The sequence below is a fragment of the Dama dama genome, chromosome 24 (genome assembly GCF_033118175.1).
Source record: "Dama dama isolate Ldn47 chromosome 24, ASM3311817v1, whole genome shotgun sequence".
Classification (NCBI taxonomy): domain Eukaryota; kingdom Metazoa; phylum Chordata; class Mammalia; order Artiodactyla; family Cervidae; genus Dama; species Dama dama.
In genome coordinates this window covers 27816822-27837420 of record NC_083704.1, presented here as the reverse complement: position 1 = coordinate 27837420, position 20599 = coordinate 27816822, and positions in this window count along the sequence as shown.

The following is a 20599-nucleotide window of genomic DNA, read 5'->3' as shown; positions in this document are numbered from 1 at the left end:
TTCACAGAGAAGCTACAGAATTTTTTTTACACCTTTGAAAATTGTTTTTTAATTGTACAGTAGATTAGTTCCCTGCAGCTGCTGCAACAAGTTACCACTAACTTAAAATAACAGAAATTAATTTTCTCACAATTCTGAATGCTACAAGACCACGGTCTTAGCAGGATTACGGTCTCTCTAAGGGCTATAGAGAAGAATCAGTTCCTTGTCCATTCCAGCTCTTGGTGAGTGCCCCAGCTTTCCTGGTGTGTGGTGATATCACTCAATCTCTGTCTTTGTCTTCACTTTGCCTTATCCTCTGCATGACTGTTTCTTCTCCTCTTCTGTCTAGAATCGCCCTCTTCTCCCTCTTTTTTTTTTTTTTTTTTTTTAGAAGGTAGAGAATTTTTTTTTTATTAGTTTATCTATAATATTTATTGTTAATTTTTTTTTTGGGGGGGGGTTTTGTCATACATTGATATGAATCAGCCATGGATTTACACGTCTTCTCCATCCCAATCCCCGCTCCCACCTCCCTCTCCACCCGATTCCTCTCGAAACATCCCACCCTCGCCTTCTCCCACGGAGTTCAAAAGTCTGTTCTGTACATCTGTGTCTCTTTTTCTGTTTTGCATATAGGGTTATCATTACCATCTTTCTAAATTCCATATATATGTGTCAGTATGCTGTAATGTTCTTTGTCTTTCTGGCTTACTTCACTCTGTATAAGGGGCTCCAGCTTCATCCATCTCATTAGGACTGGTTCAAATGAATTCTTTTTAATGGCTGAGTAATATTCCATGGTGTATATGTACCACAGCTTCCTTATCCATTCATCTGCTGATGGGCATCTAGGTTGCTTCCATGTCCTGGCTATTATAAACAGTGCTGCGATGAACATTGGGGTGCACGTGTCTCTTTCAGATCTGGTTTCCTCAGTGTGTATGCCCAGAAGTGGGATTGCTGGGTCATATGGCAGTTCTATTTCCAGTTTTTTAAGAAATCTCCACACTGTTTTCCATAGCGGCTGTACTAGTTTGCATTCCCACCAACAGTGTAAGAGGGTTCCCTTTTCTCCACACCCTCTCCAGCATTTATTGCTTGTAGACTTTTGGATAGCAGTCATCCTGACTGGCGTGTAATGGTACCTCATTGTGGTTTTGATTTGCATTTCTCTGATAATGAGTGATGTTGAGCATCTTTTCATGTGTTTGTTAGCCATCTGTATGTCTTCTTTGGAGAAATGTCTGTTTAGTTCTTTGGCCCATTTTTTGATTGGGTCATTTATTTTTCTGGAATTGAGCTTCAGGAGTTGCTTGTATATTTTTGAGATTAATCCTTTGTCTGTTTCTTCATTTGCTATTATTTTCTCCCAATCTGAGGGCTGTCTTTTCACCTTACTTATAGTTTCCTTTGTAGTGCAAAAGCTTTTAAGTTTCATTAGGTCTCTTCTCCCTCTTGTAAGGACAATTGTGATGGCACTCAGGGCCAATAGGAATAACCCAGAGTGATGTACTCCTCTCAAAATCCTTAACATAATCACACTCTCAAAGGCCTTTTTTTTTTTTTCCAAATAAGGTAACATTCACAGGATGCAGGAACTTGAGGTGGGTATTTTCTAGTGGCAATGGGGCCACTTTTCATGTATCACACGCAAGTAGAAAAAGGAAAACTGCATCATATTTTTCAGTTCATTAATTTGCAAGCTTTTCTCAAGAAGCCTTATGGCTGCGAGATGGAAGAGCAGGAATTGCAGAGGAAGGTGAGCTGTAAGCAATCCTGACCCCATCTCCCCTCCATCAGACTGAACAGTTCTGCACTTCTGTTGAAAAATGGCACCCCGTGAGAAATACCATCTCAAGAAAGGATTCAGGGGCTTAAAAGCAAGGCTGAAAACTGTTGTTCAATATTGGTGACACTGAAAGTGCTTTTCTGGCTACATAAAATTCACGTGCGAAAGAATTTTTGTGAACAGAACATGTACTCCATCGTGGGAGCGTCTTCTTTGCTGGTCAGATGGGGAGCCTTTCAATCTATATTCTAAGAGGCACCACAGTGATTTGATTTCCTCACCAGGATTCAGGGTCACACAGATCCAGGTAAATCAGAGTCTTCATGGGCCTCTTCTTGATCCATTATTTGAAATTGTTGGCGACAGTGAGAGGGATCTCCAGCACCCAGGAAGAATAAGAGAGGGCTGGGGAGGCCATTTCTGTGATGTGAACATTTCAGGGCACTGTTTCTTAAAGGAGTATTGCCATTTGTTTAAAAACATTACAGTTCCCCACAAGGAAAAGTACTGTATGATTCCATTTTTATTCAGTACTTAAAATAGCCCACTTTCATAGACAAAGAAGAAAGGTGATGCCAAGACCAGGGGAAAGGGAAGACTTAAAAACTCCAGTTTCATAGGTAGAGAATTTCAGTTTTATACGATGAAAAGAGTTCTGTGCATCGATGGTGGTGATGCACAATATGCCTGTACTTTACGCCACTGAACTGTACAATGATTAATGGTTAAGATGTGCAATTTTATGTTATGTGTATTTTAACACAATTTTTAAAAATATCTTATGAAGCAAGGTCATGGGCAATGCTGGTGCTCCACTTAGATCCCACTTGATTTCTGTTTAACCTACATGCACCCTTTTCCTGTAAGATTTGGATTCTAACAAGCAGAACCCATAACGTATCTCTGGAGAGCTTCCCTTAGGCTATAGTGAGCCACGCTTCACTCATGAATGCCCAGAAAGTGAGTGGGTGGCCCTTACCCAAATCAAGGGTACTCACTGATGAGGACAACTCTAAGACACAGTTTATAAGCCAGAGTTCCCTTCAGGGTCAGGATGAATGAAGCCTCTGCCAGATGCTGCTTGAGACCTCACTTTTGCCTGACTTCCTTCCATAACAAGTCCCTGTCATACTTGAGAGCCTTTCCTTATACACTTATGCACATGGACACACACACATACACACACATATACACGTGAAACAACATTACTGTTTGCATTCTGACTGAGTCTGAGAGAACAAATTCATGCATCAGGACCAACCATATGATTCATTCACTGAAAAGTATAAAGAATTATTCTGTCTTCTGGAATTTGTTGAGATTTTTTTAATGTTCATAAATGTCATCAGGAAGTATGTTAAGAATGCCTTAGGACTGATACAAAATGTTAAGGCACTTCAGCGTAGGAGGTAATAATTCAGGCTAGAATAACCAAGAATAGCTGCATGGAGGAAGAGACTGGCCCTAGGAAGATAAGAAGGATTTGGTTAAGTGAGGATTGGGGGATGACAGCTCAGAGAGTAGACAATCATGTCAGAAGTGAGGATGGGAAAATAAAAAATGTATTAGAGGAAGGTCCATTAGAGAAAGCATGTTACATGCCATGCTTCTCCAAGTTACTCGGCCCATAGGCATTATGGAAGAAGTCTGAGATCAGAAAGCAGTAGGTTATTACAAGATTGAGACTTAAAGGTGCTAAGCTGGAAGAGATGGGAAAGCCCAAGGCTAGAATTGGCAGGCCACAGGGCCTAGATGCACAAGTATATGAAGAGACCAAATTCATAACAGACTTGAAACAAAATGAGATTCTGAGTATGAAAGGGTAATTTTTAAGAAAGAGAAAAATCATGCTTCTCCTGCAAATATAAAATTAAAATGCTCCAAAGATTTTATTTATTTCATTAAATAATGAGAGAACAAGATGTAAAAAACGAGTTCAAAAGAGAATTCAAAGAACATATATAGGCAGTCACGAATGCAGAAATAAAATTGCTAGCAGATGCATCTATGCAATTCCACCAGAAAAAAAAAAGGTATATTTGTACCTCAAGAACAAGAATCATTTGCATTACTATTAGTTGTCAACAGTTTGCAGATATATAAAATAGTTTGGTCAAGGACAGTAAAAGACCTAGACTCCTACAAAATCAAATAATCCAAAGGCTAAGAGGGTTAATGCTTCATATTCAATTGAAAGGACACCCAGAAATCTTGTGGACATTTCAAAGCCTTTCAACTTTTCCTGACAGTGATCAAATAAGTTTGAGAAGCACTGAGTTAAACAGTTATCAAGTGTCTTGTCTCAGTCTTTAATGGGTAATATATATTTAGAAACAACAAAAAGAGAACATAGTAAAGACTATTTCCCAAATGTATTTGGGATAAAGGGTCATGAGACCCTTTATCATGGTGCTCTTTTTAAGATATTATAAAATATCAATATAGAGCTGCTTAGGAAATCTGCACACAAGTGCTCTAAGCTCTTAGAGCTAACAGAAGGAAACAGTGGAGGACATCACTTCCTTAGCCTGAGGATCTTCATGGTTTTCAGAGTTTTTTACTCATTCCTGAGTGAGCAAATAGCTCCAACAGATTTCCTGTAACTTGCCCTTATCTTTTCTTGCATTCCCACCTTCCCATCTCACCACACGGTACACAACTTCAAAGTAGCACATGAAGGACTGAAAGGATTAGATCGGAGATGCGGGAGAGAAAGTATGCTTGTCCTTTCCTCCTCCCAATCCCACTTTTATATCGACATCTGTTATTTGTGTCTGGTGTGACTTGGGCTTGATTACAGTTGGAGACATTTCTCAAAAGAAAGGAATGGTGGCTAGGGTACACCTGCCACATTTCTGTCTATCAACTTAGCTGTCTATTTTGAGCCTGTAAGAGCACTCACTGAAGAGTGAACAACTGTTCTCGTCAGCAGTAAGCTGTTTGGAGACAAGGATATCTTCTTCTAACCTGGCTGAGAAAATAAAGCAAAGGCACCTAGCCTTCTTTCTGGGGCAAACAGAACTCTTGGTCATTCTGTGGACCAGGGGACAAAGCTTGGCATTTGAAACCAGAAGACTTAAATTCAAGTCCTAAATTCCTCTTTCATTAATTGTATAACTTGAGCCCCTCTTGGAGCTTCTATTTTTAGAAACTTGTTTTATGTTTCAAAAAGCAAGTATAAAAATAACAGAGTTCAGAGGGTTACTGTGAGCATCAAACTTGACATTGAGATAACATATATGAAGCACCTACTGTAAATCTGGCATATAATAATAACTCAATAAACAGCCCTCCAACTTACTACATTTACTTGAATACAATAAATCATTGTTATTTAGAGAACAAGCAGATGGTGTGCCACTGTTGATGGTACACAGATGGTTTTACTTGATATATATATTTATTTTTATACATAATGTGAAAAACAATACTTACCCTTTAAACCCATAGTTTCACAGATAATTCTGTTTAGGAAAAAACTAAAGTATCTAAGTTTAAAAAAAACCAAATCAACTATTAATAAAAAGAAAATATTCAGTTGATGGAATTACAGGTAGAACATAGCTGCTGCTGCTGCTGCTAAGTTGCTTCAGTCAGGTCCAACTCTGTGCAATCCCATAGACGGCAGCCCACCAGGCTCCCCCGTCCCTGGGATTCTCCAGGCAAGAACACTGGAGTGGGTTGCCATTTCCTTCTCCAATGCATGAAAGTGAAAAGTGAAAGTGAAGTCACTCAGTCTTGTCTGACTCTTAGCGACCCCATGGACTACAGCCTACCAGGCTCCTCCATCCATGGGATTTTCCAGGCAAGAGTACTGGAGTGGGGTGCCATTGCCTTCCCTGGTAGAGCATAGATAGAGTACAATTGCAAAAGTGGTGAATCAGTAACAGAATTTTGTGAAACACTGATATTATACATGCTGAGTGCCACAAAGAAGTTCTAGAAGCAAAAGGTGGAAGCTTCTGGAATAGCACTTCATTACAGAAGAGGTTTCTAGGATACCTGGACAAAAATAGACTGGACCAGATAAGTACTCTGCTCTTAGAGACATTCCAGCGGAGATGAGCAGACTTGTTGGCAGAAATGGCATAGCAGGGATTTACATGTCAGATGGACGATTAGAACACACTCCCATTAAGGCCCTTTTGAACCATATGTGTCTGTGATTAGAAGGACTTCTGCTGCGGAAGCCTACAGATCACAAACAAAAATACTTAATAAGGGACTCCTTGGAAAAGGTAGTCTTCGGTAGTTGAGGGCTTGGAGGAGGTTCTCTGCTGTGTCCTGAGGGTCCCGCTGATGCAGTCACTATGGCCTGCCTCCATCTCTCTCTGCATGCCAATTTCCTGTGAAGGTTTTGCACTTTCTATTCACTGAATGCTTCCTTTGAGAGTCAAGTCCAGAACCTCTGCTGCAGCCATTTCCTTTGGGTAAGAACTATGAGAAGGCACAGGGTAATTAAAGCCCACACTTGCAAGCCTGTCTGACTGACTGATGTGTACGCCCCTTTGACTGGGGTCTGATTTGAATAAGAATGCCAGCTGGCAGAGCCGAGAGAAAGCAAAGGCAGAAGGAAGCCTCTTTAAATTTTAAAAAGGAAATGTCAGACCAGGACCGGGTTGGCATCTTCAGCCACACTCCTCCACCTTCTGCCCATAAGACCGCACACACTCAAGACTGAAGACTTGTATAGTATTCCTGGGAGAGCCTCTACAGGAAAAAAAAAATATATATATATATATATATGTATATGTATATATATGACCTCCTGACCTAACTATCCATACAAAACACGTTTTATAGATTGTCGGAGTAGACAACTGCCCAAGTGGAATGCTTTCCAGGAAGCTAGAAAAACCCCTCAGATATCCCCTCCTGACTGAAACCCCTTTAACAGCTAACCACATCTTTATAAAGCAACTGTCTCCAGAGAAACAAAATGCCATGATTGAAATTCAGGCTAAGGTGGAAATGACCAACTTTATCCTAGACCAGATATGATTTACATTAGGAGTATTACTGCCACTGATGCTACTACTAAGAGGACACGCCGGACACTATCCTAAGAAACGCTTCCTTTGCACTGACCCTTTTTGCACTCCTGCCCAAGAGGTACAGGCTTTCATTATTCCAACTTTACAAATGAGGGACTTCAGAATTGGGGAAGATGAGGGCTTGTCCAAGTTCACACACCTAGAGATTCTTAACCCGACCATCTGCCTGCAAATCTATCATTTTAAACTAAGAAAAATTAACAGATTATTCAGACCAGTCCCTTTCTTTTAAAAATGAGAAACAGACGTGAAACTCTAGAATTAATGTGTCCACCAGGGTGCAGCCAGTACGTGGAAGAGCTGGAACCCAAATCTAAGTATTTCAGGAAAATCCAAATTCCAGGTTCTTTCTAATAAGCAGGTGAAATGGGTGAGAGGCAGAGACATCAAGAATTCTGGGTGTCTGACATTTAGAAGACAGAAAAGAGTGACACTGAGAACAACCAGCACGTAACACATCTCCTTGACAGTTTTGCCTTGATGGCAGTGCAGCGCCCTGGAGCTGAACCTTCTGAGCCTTTCCTGTTACATGGCAGCACCTTTCTAAGAGGAAGCCTTGTGTTTTGATATCAACAGAGGCACAGGCTAGAACAGGCATGCCACGTTATCCACGGGGCCTCAGGTACGGTACTTCCCCCGCTTGCCTGCAGGGGGAGCAGAAGCTGGCAGAGCGGAGGCCACTTGCCCACAGTCACAGGACCAGGGACCAGGAGCACACCAGTTCATATCTAGGTTTTCTATTTACAGCAATTGGGAAAATAGAATGGAGTAAGTAATCAGAGTTTCAGTTGTTGCTGTTTGGGTTTTTTGTTATTTTTGCTCATTTTTATCTGAGAGGCAGGAGAGGCAGAACAGTGTGCTGGCCTTCCAGACACCATGGCCTGGCTGTACTCTCCGGAAATGGCTGAGCCCTGTGGCCCATCAGCGGTGAGCCTGCCTCCCTGGCCATCCCCAGGCACCTGGTGCCACTCTCCCCACCAGCCCAGCTCTCGTAAGGAGCGGCCTTTCTGACTTCCCGTGGGAAAGGCTGCCCCTGTGACCTGGAACAGACAAAAGGGTCACTTGGAAAATGGAACAATTAGCTGCCGGGGTTGAACTGCTGTCCTCAGTGACCTGGTAAGTGAAGGCCAAAGAGCCCTTCCCCCATCCCAATACTTCAGCCTTCCGGAGGCAAGCTGGGCCCGGAGGAGGTCTTAACCACTTGGAAACTGACAATCCTAGCATCTGCTCTTACCCATGATGCCAGGTCCACCAGCTCTGCTTTAAGAAGCAACCCATGTGTTCCCAGGTCCTGCTGGCATTTATGGGGAGTGGATTTGCTCTAAGTAAGCAGCTGGATTGGAGGGATAAATGCCTTTCGGGGCCTAGGACAGGTCTAGGTCCCAGGGCCTCAATTCTTCACGCCAAGGTCCCATGTGAGGGACTGTAGCCGTTAATTAGACATCTGGACGATGTTCAGGGCCCCTGACTTCAATCCCTGTTAGGTCTTTTTTGTTTGTTTCTTACTTTTTTTGGTTGTTTTTAAACAAATCAAACCCTTCTGAAACTGTCTGCAAATGGAGAAGAAATGACTAAAGGAGAGGCAGGTAACTAAAATGGCAGAGTTCTAGCTCTGAAATCTTACAAGCCTGGGTTTGAATCCCTAGTACCTCTCAACTTGTGTTGCTGTTGGGCCACTGCTCAATCTCTAAGCCTTGGTTTCCTTATATGTAAAATGAGAATAATAACACTTCTTATTTGTATTAGAATTGTTTTGAGACTACACAATAAATGTTAGCTGTTATCATACTGTAATGCAATTCCCTATTCTTTTGTCTGTATTCCCGTGAGTAATGAATCAGGTATATAAGAGTAGAAACCACAGCCTCTCTGCTTACCACTTGATGTAGGCTGAGTTCCCCTAAAAGTCATCCCTTAGACAAGTATTTGAGAGCAAGTAGTTCATTTGAAGCTAATCCCAGGAAGCACGGGTAGCAAAGGAGGAAAATAGGAAAATAAGGCAAGAATGGGGGAAGGAGCTGATAATGAGAACGTGTATCATCTAACCAGGAACTGACAAGGGCAGCTGAGGTTCCATCCTATTAGGAAACTCTAGGAAGTCACACCTCCATGTCCCACATCTCAAGGGGTGGGATTGGGGTGCTCATCCACCAACAACCTTTGGATGAAGGGAAGGGCTAAGCAGATGAGGAAACTGGGCTATTTATGCACTAACACTAGTCCACCACTGAATGAGGGCTTCTCCCAAGGGGCATTAATTCCCTGGCACTCTCTCCTGCTCTGGGCGCCGGGTAGAAAACCCTGGGGCAGAGAGTTATGGAGCTTCGTATGACAGCATCAGATGGACTGCAGCAATGGAAGCCAGAAGTCATGCACAGGGCACCAGCAGTGTCTGCTGCTCCTCTGTTACCTGGCCTTTGGTGCAATGCCTGACACATGGGTGGTGCTTGGTAAATACTAAATGAACGAATGGCAGAAATAGACACAGATATTGACAACTGTAACACAAGACAGTAACTGATCAGAATCATAAAAGAGGCAATTAAATTAGCAAGGGAGGTCAAAGGGAGATAAAATTTATTTTTATCTAGGAGTTATTTGAAGGTAAAAGGAGAACAGGGTGGCAGAGGATGAGATGATTACACAGCGACACTGACTCAATAGACATGAATTTGAGCAAACTTCGGGAGATAGTGGGGGATAGAGGAGCTGGCATGCTGCCTCCAAGGTGTCGCTAACAGTTGGACACAACTGAGCAACTGAACAACAATAGGAGTTATTATAAAGGTTTTGAAGAAGAGATAGCAACTGAATGGGGGTACTTAAGGCTATGTTATGTGCAGAAGTGTATCCCCCAAGAAATTCATACATGAAGTCCTAACGCCCAGTACCTCAGAGTGTGATTGGATTTGGTGATAGAGTATTTAAAGAGGTGATTAAGTTAAAATCTAATCTATCATCAGTCTAATCTATTATGACAGATGTGCTTAGAAGACAAGGAAATTTAAACTCAGACAGTTACAGAAGACAAGACCACGTGAAGACACAGGGAAAAGACAGCCACCTATAAGCAAAGGAAAGAGGCCTGGAACATATTCTTCCCTCATGAACTTCAGAAGGAGCCAATCTTATTGACACTTTGATCTCTGACTTCTAGCTTCCAACACTGTGAGGATAAAAACATTTCTGTTGTCACACCACTCAGTTACTGGTACTTTGTTATAGTAGCCCTAGAAAACTATACAGGATTTGTAGCTGAGATTCTGCAAGATTGGGTCTCAGCATAGCAGATTGCTTACATATCATAGAGGCTAAAAAACTTTATTCTGTGATGAATTTAGCTGAGTTGCAAGTGGAGGAAAGGGATTCTAACAGAGGCAAGTGCAACATAACGGCATGGAGAGCAGAAAGTGTGGCAGCTGCTAGAAACAGCAAGTTCAGTTTGGCTAGAGCCTGAGTGTGGCATGGTGTTGGAATGCTAGATTGTGTTCAGAAGCAGTACCATATTAAGGAGTGTTGTTTGGCCCCTAGGTCGAGTTTGACTCTTTGTGATCCTGTGAACTGTAGCCCACCAGGCTCCTCTGTCCACGGAATTCCCCAGGCAAGAATACTGGAGTGGGTTGCCATTTCCTTCTCCAGGGGGTCTTCCCAATCCAGGGATCGAACCCGAGTCTCCTGCTTTGGCAGGTTGCTTCTTTACCATTGAGACACCAAGGAAGCCCCGGTAAGGAGTGTGGACCTCATTAAAGGGTGTTGTAGCAATGACCCCCTGCGACAATTTACAGCTTCTTGGATCCCTCTTTTGATTCTGGGCTTGACTAGGTGGACATTAGCAAGTGTGGTACAAGCCAAGTCTTAATAAGCCTTGAGACAGGCGCACTTCAGACCAGCTATGCCAGGTAAGACTCCTAGACCCACCAGCCTACTCACATCCAGATACGTGACTGAAGCCATCTTTAGACATTCCAGCCCAGTGGAGCCAACCCAGACCAGAAAAACAACCCACCAAATTGCTAAAAGTAATAAATATTGACTGCTTTAGTCCACTAAGTTTTGAATGGCTTACAGTGAAAGCCACTTGATATAATAGGAAAGTCACTGAAGGTTTCTGGAGGTGGCAAGGGGGTATAACTGAGGTTTTATGATTAATCTGGAAACAGTGTGCATGATTTAGAAGGCAACTGTTATAGCTCTTCTCTAATAGGATTAGGTAAATCAATCTTTTGCTCTGCCTTTGGTGAATTTCTCTGGCACCAAGACCAAGATGGGGCCAAGCACTGGAAACCTTGATTATATAATGGACCCGTCATCTAGAGCTACAGTTCACAATGACTATGAGATCTGCTTTTTTGGACCTAAATTTCTCAAGCAAGAAGTAAATGTCAGAGGTGGAATTCCAAGGTAACAGAACAGTAGAATTATTATCAAATACCAAAACAAGAAGGAGCAAAACAAAATAATGTAAAATTCATAGTGTCTAAACTGCAGGGGAAAAACAGTCTCAGCTGGAGTTTGGGTCAGACTAAAAGAATGGATCTCACAACTCAGAGACAGAGCACAGGTCTGAGCTGACTGTGGCAGGTTCCTTAAAACTGCTTGGTCCTGACTCTTTCAACCTTGGGAGACAGCCAGCACCACTTGGCATACCTGGAATGTGATGAAGATTTGGGGGATTATTTTTACTTCAGAGCTATGACAAAAGGCTAAGTGAGAAAGGAGATGGGGACTTCCTAAAGACTCTGCCTCTCAATGCTGGAGGCGCAAGTTCAGTCCCCGGGTTGAAAAGATGCCCTGGAGAAGGAAGTTGCAACCCACTCCAGTATTCTTGCCTGGGAAATTCCATGGACAGAAAAGCCTGGTGGACTAGGGTGCATACAGTTGCAAAGAGTCTGACATGACTGAGCGAGCACGAGAAAGAAGGTATAGATCATTTCCTGGTATTAGCCATCACATTCTTCTCCCTAACTTTTCTAAGAACCTGATGCACTGTGTCATGCAAACAAATTCTACATAGAGACAGGATTCCATAATAACAGTGCTCTTCATTTTTGAAGACCACCATATTTCTAATCAATCAGAGTACCCCTCCCAGCAATTTTGTCTTACAGTGCTGGGCTATGTGTTTCTGGTATTTACAAGCAACCCAACCAAAGCCATGGGGACAATGTGACTTCCCAGAGGGTCAAAGCAAGCCAGAAGCAGAAGCTAAATCAGAAATCATATCTCCATAAATCATACCTCCTGTGTGACTTTATCCACAGAGCCAGTTCTACCCCAACTTAGCTATTCATAATTCCCCCAAAGATGAGAGTGAGGATAATTTATGAAACTAGAGAAACTGCATGCTTTGTTTTCCACTAAATTCCAGTGTACTCTTTAGCATGGCAAACCACAGGAGACCTCAGCTGAGATGCAGAGCAGGGAGTCAGTGAAAAATTTGGGTCTAGCTCTGCTAAATTTGTTTCACCCTAAAAAAAAAATCATAATCCAGTTTAATTATGATAAAGGACCCAGAAATGATTCTCTTTCTACCCCAAATTCCCTCTACACACACATTTTTGAACTTCAAAGGAAGCTGATCCTCTGATTACTGGTAAGCAACATCACTGACGCATGTGTTGAGAGCATGAGTGTTTGTGTCTCTATGGAACCAATTATCTGCAGGGCTGGAAAATTAAGAAGTTGAATTATGTTTCCGTGGATGCATGTTCAGAAGCTAGACATTAGTGCAGAGTTGAGAGCTATAATAATCCTCTTCAGATAAATCCTCATCAAAACACAGGACTTCCAACAATCTGCTGTCTTCATTTGCTGACGATGTAGGGCTTCAGGTTCAGGCCAGTATTATGCACAAGGCCTAAATTTAGTGATATTTTCATGAATTTTCTCTAACAGAGTTTCAAACATGTCTCACACAGATTGTTAAGGGCACATTTCCTTTAAGTGGGTACTAACTGGTTTCTGAACTTGGCCAGCTGCTCACATAGAGATATCTGATATCATACTCAGCTTTGAGTGAGATTGATAGGTTTTTGAATCTGTGACAAGCAAGCCCCAGTTGAAGCATGTGCTGTGCTGAGCTTAGTCCTTAGTTGTGTCCGACTCTTTGAAACCCCAAGGACTGTAGCCTATCAGGCTCCTCTGTCCATGGGGATTCTCCAGGCAAGAATACTGGAGTGAATGGATAGCCTTTCCCATCTCCAGGGCATCTTTCCAACCCAGGGATTGAATCCAGGTCTGCTGCAATGCAGATTCTTTACCAGCTGAGCTACCAGGGAAGCCCCAAATGAAGCATAGTAGATGGATAACAATAGAGTCTTATGAGAAAGGAAACAACAAGAGCCCTAAGTTTTATTATTAATATTATAACATTAAATAGTATGGCTAATATTATAAATAGTAATAGCAGATAATATCTGTTGAGCTCTTAGTAGGTGCCTACGTCCAAATACTAGCTTCATTATTTACTGTTGGTTTGACCTAGAAAACTTACTGTATTAGTTTCCAGAGTTGTTGAACGAAGTATCTACCTGGGTGGATTAAATACAAATTTATTGTCTGACAGTACTAGAGGCTAGAAGTCTGAAATCAAGGTGCCTTCAGGGCCATGATCTGTCTGCTGTCTCTAAGGGAGAATCCTTTTTGGCATCTCCTAGCTGTTTGTGTTTGCTGATGATCCTCGGGATTCTGTGGTCTGTAGATGCATCACTCCAGTCACATGGCCACCTCCCCTCTGTGTTTGTTGATCTCTGTGTCTAAATTTTCCCTTTTTATAAGGACACTTGTCATACTGAATTAGGCCCCACACTAATGACCTCATTGTAGCTTGCTTAGCTCTGCAAAGACCTTATTTCCAAATAAGGTCTCATTCTGAGACACTAATAATTAGGACCTTAACATATGTTTGGCCGAGATGGAAGGGGACACATTTCAACCCATAACAGTTACCTAATCTCCCTTCTACACTCATTTCCCCTTCACAGAATGAGGATGCGATGAATACTGACCTCCCAGGGCTGCTGAGAGGATGAAATGATATAATGTATGTAAAACGTATCTACTATATGCATAATGCCTGGCATATAGCTGGAAGGCAGGAAATGTTAGCTATTATTATCATCAAAGTGGGGATATAGATCCTTAAAGCTCAGTTTGTTTCACTTTGCTTTACAGAGGAGAAGCCCACGCTGATAATATTCTCCTCCAACTCTAAAGGCCATAATGATTTTTCATAACAGTATGAGTTGATTTTGACATCTCATATTTTACCAATGTGTTTACAAAAAAATTTACTTTTTATTTGAATAATGCTATCTATTCAAACTATGATAAAATCACTTTGAATAAATACCTTACTCCTGGCAAGTAAATAAACCTTAAAGGTTAAAACTCTAATCAATTTTGAAAAGGTTAGTAAATCTTCTAGATTATCTCTAAAATATGAGAAATAAAGGCTCTAAAATGTAATATTAAGGACTTCCATTCCCCTAACAATGCTGATATATGTTAAATATATTGCAGATACTGGGAGACTGCCTCACAACACTGAAAAGAGCATGACTTTTAGGTTCAAGTATATCTGTGCTCACCTTGTAATGCTACTGCTAATGACTCTTTCGGGACCAGGGGGAAGTTACTGAACATTTTTTATTTCTGGTTTCATCATCCATGAAATGGGGATAATAACATTCTCTCAAAAGTAAGACAGCCTAACCACTGATGGATAATGGATAAACAAAACGTGGTCTGCACCTCTAATGGAATATTATTCAGTGTTTAAAAGAAGGACATTTTGACACATGCTACAACATGGACGAAAGTTGAGGACATCATATGAAGTGAAATAAGCCAATCACAGAAAGACAAATACTGCATGACTCCACTTATACTATTCCATATGGATAATCAAATTCCTAAAGACAGGAGGTAGAATGGTGGTTGCCAGAGGTGGGGGGTGGGGGGGTGGGAGGGGGTGTGGGAGTTATTATTCAATGGGAATAGAGTTTCACTTTTTCAAGATGAAAAGAGTGGAGATGGATGGTGGTGAAGACTACACGACAATGTGAATATACTTAATGCCACTGAATTGTACTCTTAAAAAAAAAATAGTTTTTTGGCTATTCGAGGTTTTTTGTATTTCCATACAAATTGTGAAATTCTTTGGTCTAGTTTGGTACTGGCACAAAGACAGAAATATAGATCAATGGAACAGAATAGAAAGCCCAGAGATAAATCCACGAACCTATGGACACCTTATCTTTGACAAAGGAGGCAAGGATATACAATGGAAAAAAGACAACCTCTTTAACAAGTGGTGCTGGGAAAACTGGTCAACCACTTGTAAAAGAATGAAACTAGAACACTTTCTAACACCATACACCAAAATGAACTCAAAATGGATTAAAGATCTAAATGTAAGACCAGAAACTATAAAACTCCTAGAGGAGAACATAGGCAAAACACTCTCCGACATAAATCACAGCAAGATCCTCTATGACCCACCTCCCAGAATATTGGAAATAAAAGCAAAACTAAACAAATGGGACCTAATGAAACTTAAAAGCTTTTGCACTACAAAGGAAACTATAAGTAAGGTGAAAAGACAGCCCTCAGATTGGGAGAAAATAATAGCAAATGAAGAAACAGACAAAGGATTAATCTCAAAAATATACAAGCAACTCCTGAAGCTCAATTCCAGAAAAACAAATGACCCAATCAAAAAATGGGCCAAAGAACTAAACAGACATTTCTCCAAAGAAGACATACAGATGGCTAACAAACACATGAAAAGATGCTCAACATCACTCATTATTAGAGAAATGCAAATCAAAACCACAATGAGGTACCATTACACGCCAGTCAGGATGGCTGCTATCCAAAAGTCTACAAGCAATAAATGCTGGAGAGGGTGTGGAGAAAAGGGAACCCTCTTACACTGTTGGTGGGAATGCAAACTAGTACAGCCGCTATGGAAAACAGTGTGGAGATTTCTTAAAAAACTGGAAATAGAACTGCCATATGACCCAGCAATCCCACTTCTGGGCATACACACTGAGGAAACCAGATCTGAAAGAGACACGTGCACCCCAATGTTCATCGCAGCACTGTTTATAATAGCCAGGACATGGAAGCAACCTAGATGCCCATCAGCAGATGAATGGATAAGGAAGCTGTGGTACATATACACCATGGAATATTACTCAGCCATTAAAAAGAATTCATTTGAACCAGTCCTAATGAGATGGATGAAGCTGGAGCCCATTATACAGCGTGAAGTAAGCCAGAAAGATAAAGAACATTACAGCATACTGACACATGTATATGGAATTTAGAAAGGTGATAACGATAACCCTATATGCAGAACAGAAAAAGAGACACAGAAATACAGAACAGACTTTTGAACTTTGTGGGAGAATGTGAGGGTGGGATATTTCAAAAGATCAGCATGTATGCTATCTATGGTGAAACAGATCACCAGCCCATGTGGGATGCACGAGACAAGTGATCCGGCCTGGTGCACTGGGAAGACCCAGAGGAATCGGGTGGAGAGGGAGGTGGGAGGGGGGATCGGGATTGGGAATACATGTAAATCCATGGCTGATTCATATCAATGTATGACAAAACCCACTGGAAAAAAAAAAAAATAGTTAAGATGGTACTTTTTATGCCATGTGTACTTTACTACAATTTTTTAAAATACATTTTCAAAAATTAAAAAGAAAATGTTAGATGGCCCAAGTAAAGTCACTGATTAGTATCTGGCATATATTTATAGCAGGTAGCAATAGACACATCCCATGATTAATACTCTCCTTCCTCCCCACCAACAATCCTTGCAAAAAGAAATGGTGTGTGTGTGCCCACAGCAAGGGATTCAGTGTAAAAGACTGCAGATAATCCACTAACATTTGATTTTTAAATGAACCTAATTAAGTAGGCAGAAGACTCTGGATAAGGTGATAAGAAAACTAGTCCATGTGCTACTATCACCTCATTCTGTGACTGTGAGCAAGTCACTTAGCTTCTTTGAACCTATTTTCTCATCTGTCAAATAAGAGGGTTGAACTAGGTGATCCATATTACATCCCAGTCCTTAGAAGTTTTCATTACATAAATAAAGCCAAGACATGGTATTCACAAATGAAGAGTCATAGCTTAGTATGCTAATATGTCCTCTTCATGAGGAAAATAGGAGAGGGGAAATAGATACCTTTTGTCCTGCTAGCATGGTAAATTGACCAGAGGAAGAGAAATTGATTTAAAAACAGGATGAAATGAGCAATCAATGGCAAAATGTTATGCTACTTCAATGTTACTGTATTTAAAAGAATATAGTTTTGCAAGATGAAAAAGTTCTAGAAATCTTTACCCAACAAAATACATATAATAAACACCACTTTACTGTGCACTTAAAAATGGTAAAGATGGCATTTTTTTTATTGTTTTTTTTTTTTTACCATAGTTAAAAAAAATAAAATAAAAAGAGTGTGGGCATATGATTTTCTTTCTTTGACCTCCCTTCTCACAAACAATACCAATGGCTTGCAAATTTTCTTAGGCAGCAAATTCATTCTTCAAAGGAAGTTTTATGGGAGAATGAATGTTAAAAAAAAAAAGAAACTGAAAATGGAGTACTAGCTGGAGGGGGACTAAACTTCTCAGTCTGGGTCTCCCCTCCTTGTTCTCCGGCCTACCCCTGAGCCCGCTGAGGAGTCCTAGGTCTGCAGCAGGTGAGTTTGGAAATCAATGCTGTGTCCTCCATAAAGAAATGTAGACGCCTTCTCAGTGCACTCAGTTTGGAATTAATCAATAATGGTAGAGCTTTACCAGTCTAAGCCCTACAATCTATCTAACCATTTACTATAAATAATGATTAAGTGAACCTGAGAGGAGGTATTTTATCTGTTTCCATGAAGAGAGTTCATGGATGTAATGGAGGGGAAAGGAAAGCATCAGTGTCTGCTGTGTTCACTAACCCCAGAGTTTAGCACATACTCAATAAAGATATGCATAAATTATTACATTCCAGAAGAGACCCAAGTTCTAGGAAAGATATATCTAGAAAACAAGTGCATTATTTATTAATTCATTCAAAATAAATGATTTCTTTACCATCGACTATATTCCAGTCAGTTGTACACACTAGGGATAAAAACGTAAATCAGTTTCTACACAGAAGGAGCTCAGTGTCTGCTATGAGAGACGTGTTTCAGTCCATTTTTAGACAGTTTCTAAAAAACTGTGGGAAATTCAAGGATAATCATGCACAGAATGTTATGGCAGGGCCAGACAAGCTGAGGAGGCGCCAGAGAAGGTTTGCTGAAGTAAGGAGAGCAGAGCTAGTAGGCCAATGATGGAGAGAAGATTGGGTGGCAAGCCCTACACATGAGTGCATGTGAGGGAACCTTGGAATATTGGGAACCACAGAACATACAGAGAAAGAGAAATGGGAAAGATGAAGCTGAAGATCTGGGTTGTGCTGAGTCTGTGCATGAGTAGGGCTCTGACTTTGCCTGGCCTCTTTCATCCATCCTAGGGAACCTCCAAGTGATACTTCCATGAAAACTCAGAATTCTGTAATCCATAGTTTACTTGTACTCCATTCAGTATGCAGGGAGAAAGAGCAAAGAAGGTGGCTAAAAAGAAAAAGCAAGGAACATTTCACTTCCTCAATGGAAGGAACCATAAAAAAAAAAAAAATCACAACATGACGTTTTCCCACAGAAGGTTGATTTCCTTGGCCTCCAGAAGGCCTGATCCCCAGGTCTCAGATCAGTCCCTTCAGGTACTCTCAGTACTTTCTATTCTTGCGACATGTCACTTCCCAGCTCTCTTTAATAAAGACATTCACTTATGACCCCATTTTCTTACCAAACATTAGAAAACTCAGGCATCATTTCTCTGCAGGGCAGTACGAACACCTGAGTGATCTTCCTCTGGTCTGAAGGGGTGGGCAGTGATGGGGGGTGGTACTCTCAGAGTTTGAGTCAAAATTCTGGCTCTAAGCGAGGGACTTCTTGGTACCACTTTTCCTTTCCTATATGAACGGTCGCAGCTAAACATCAAACAAGCACAGAAAATGAAAATGACCTAGGGAAGACTGGAATTAAAATCTGATAGTAAAAACCTCAGAATTCTCACTACTGTTTCTAAGAAAAAAGAAAAAGAAAAAAAAGTATGTATATCTTAAGTTTTAAAATCCTTTAGTTGATAAAAATCAAAGGGCTGCTTTGTTTCATGCCAGAGTACATGCACTGTTCTCGTGTCAAGGCACACCTCAGAAACCCAACAGTCCCATTTGCTACACGCAGACCACAGGTTACTGGGAGAATAGGGATTTCAGAATCAATGAAACTCAAAAGCAAATATCCTTTTGGAGTTCCCAAATCAATGTTCTAGAATCTGAATTATATTGGTAACCAGGGAGAAGCAAGCATTCTACTTCATTGCTCAAAGTCCTAACATTTCCCTTGTGGGTTCAATTCTCTGTTTCAATTAACTAAAGAAGGAAGAAAAACATGTTGAAGTCTTAGACTCTTCTAGTGTCCCCCTTTTTCATTGTCTGAATAGCAAAATGATAGTGAAAGTCGCTCTGTCTGACTCTTTGCCACCCCATGGTTTGTACAGTCCATGGAATTCTCCAGGGCAGAATACTGGAGTGGGTAGCCTTTCCCTTCTCCAGGGGATCTTTCCAACCCAAACTACTATATCATTCAGGACAATAGATTTTGCATATATTATCAGATAAACCTAAATCATTCTTGTGACTAAATTTAGATTATTGACTAAGTGATACATGGGGGAAAAAGTTTAATTGATTTTGGTACCAATACTGGGAAGGATGGAGGGCAGAAGGAGAAGAGGGCATGAGAGGATGAGATGGCTAGATGGCATCACTGATGAAATGGACATGAATTTGGGCAACTTCGGGAGATGGTGAGGGAGGTACCGGGAGGCTTGGCGTGTTGCAGTCCATGGGGTCGCAAAGAGTTGGACACACCTGGGAGACTGAACAAAAACAACCAATACTCAAGAAGAAAAATGCTTCTACCTTTTCAGTAAAACTACAACAAACTTTTTTGATAAAAATGGAGGCATGGTTAAAGTTTGAAAATAAAAGTTTGAAGACTTCCTTACATTGAAAAACAAAAGATGACAGATCCACAATTCTATGAATTGGTGTAACAACTTATTTTTTTAAGGCTTTGTTTCTTAGAGCACTTTTAGGTTCATGCAGTTTTAGGTTCACATCAAAAGTGAGCAGGAAATTCAGAGTTCCAAGGTACTCCAAACCCTGCCACATGCATGACCTTTCTCACCCATCCCCCTCCAGAGTGCTACATTCATTGCAATCAATGAACCTATACTGACACATGATTATCACCCAAAGTTTACATTAGAACTTGCTCTTGGTATTATATATTCTATGGGTTTTGACAAATGGATCCAGCACTATAGTGTCATACAAAATACTTTCACTGTACTAAAAATCTGTGCTCTATCTATTCATCCCTCCCATTCTTCATCCCTCAGACAACCACTGATCTTTTTACTGTCTTATAGTTTTGCCTTGTCCAGAATGTCATGTAGTTGGACTCATATAATAGTAGCCTTTTCACACTGACTTCTTCCACTTAGCAATATGCATCTATGTATGTTTCCTTCACATTCTTTCATGACTTGATAGCTCATTTCATTATAGTGTTGAATAATATTCCATTATCTGGATGTATTATGCCACAGTTTATTTATTCATTCACCTATTGAAAGACAT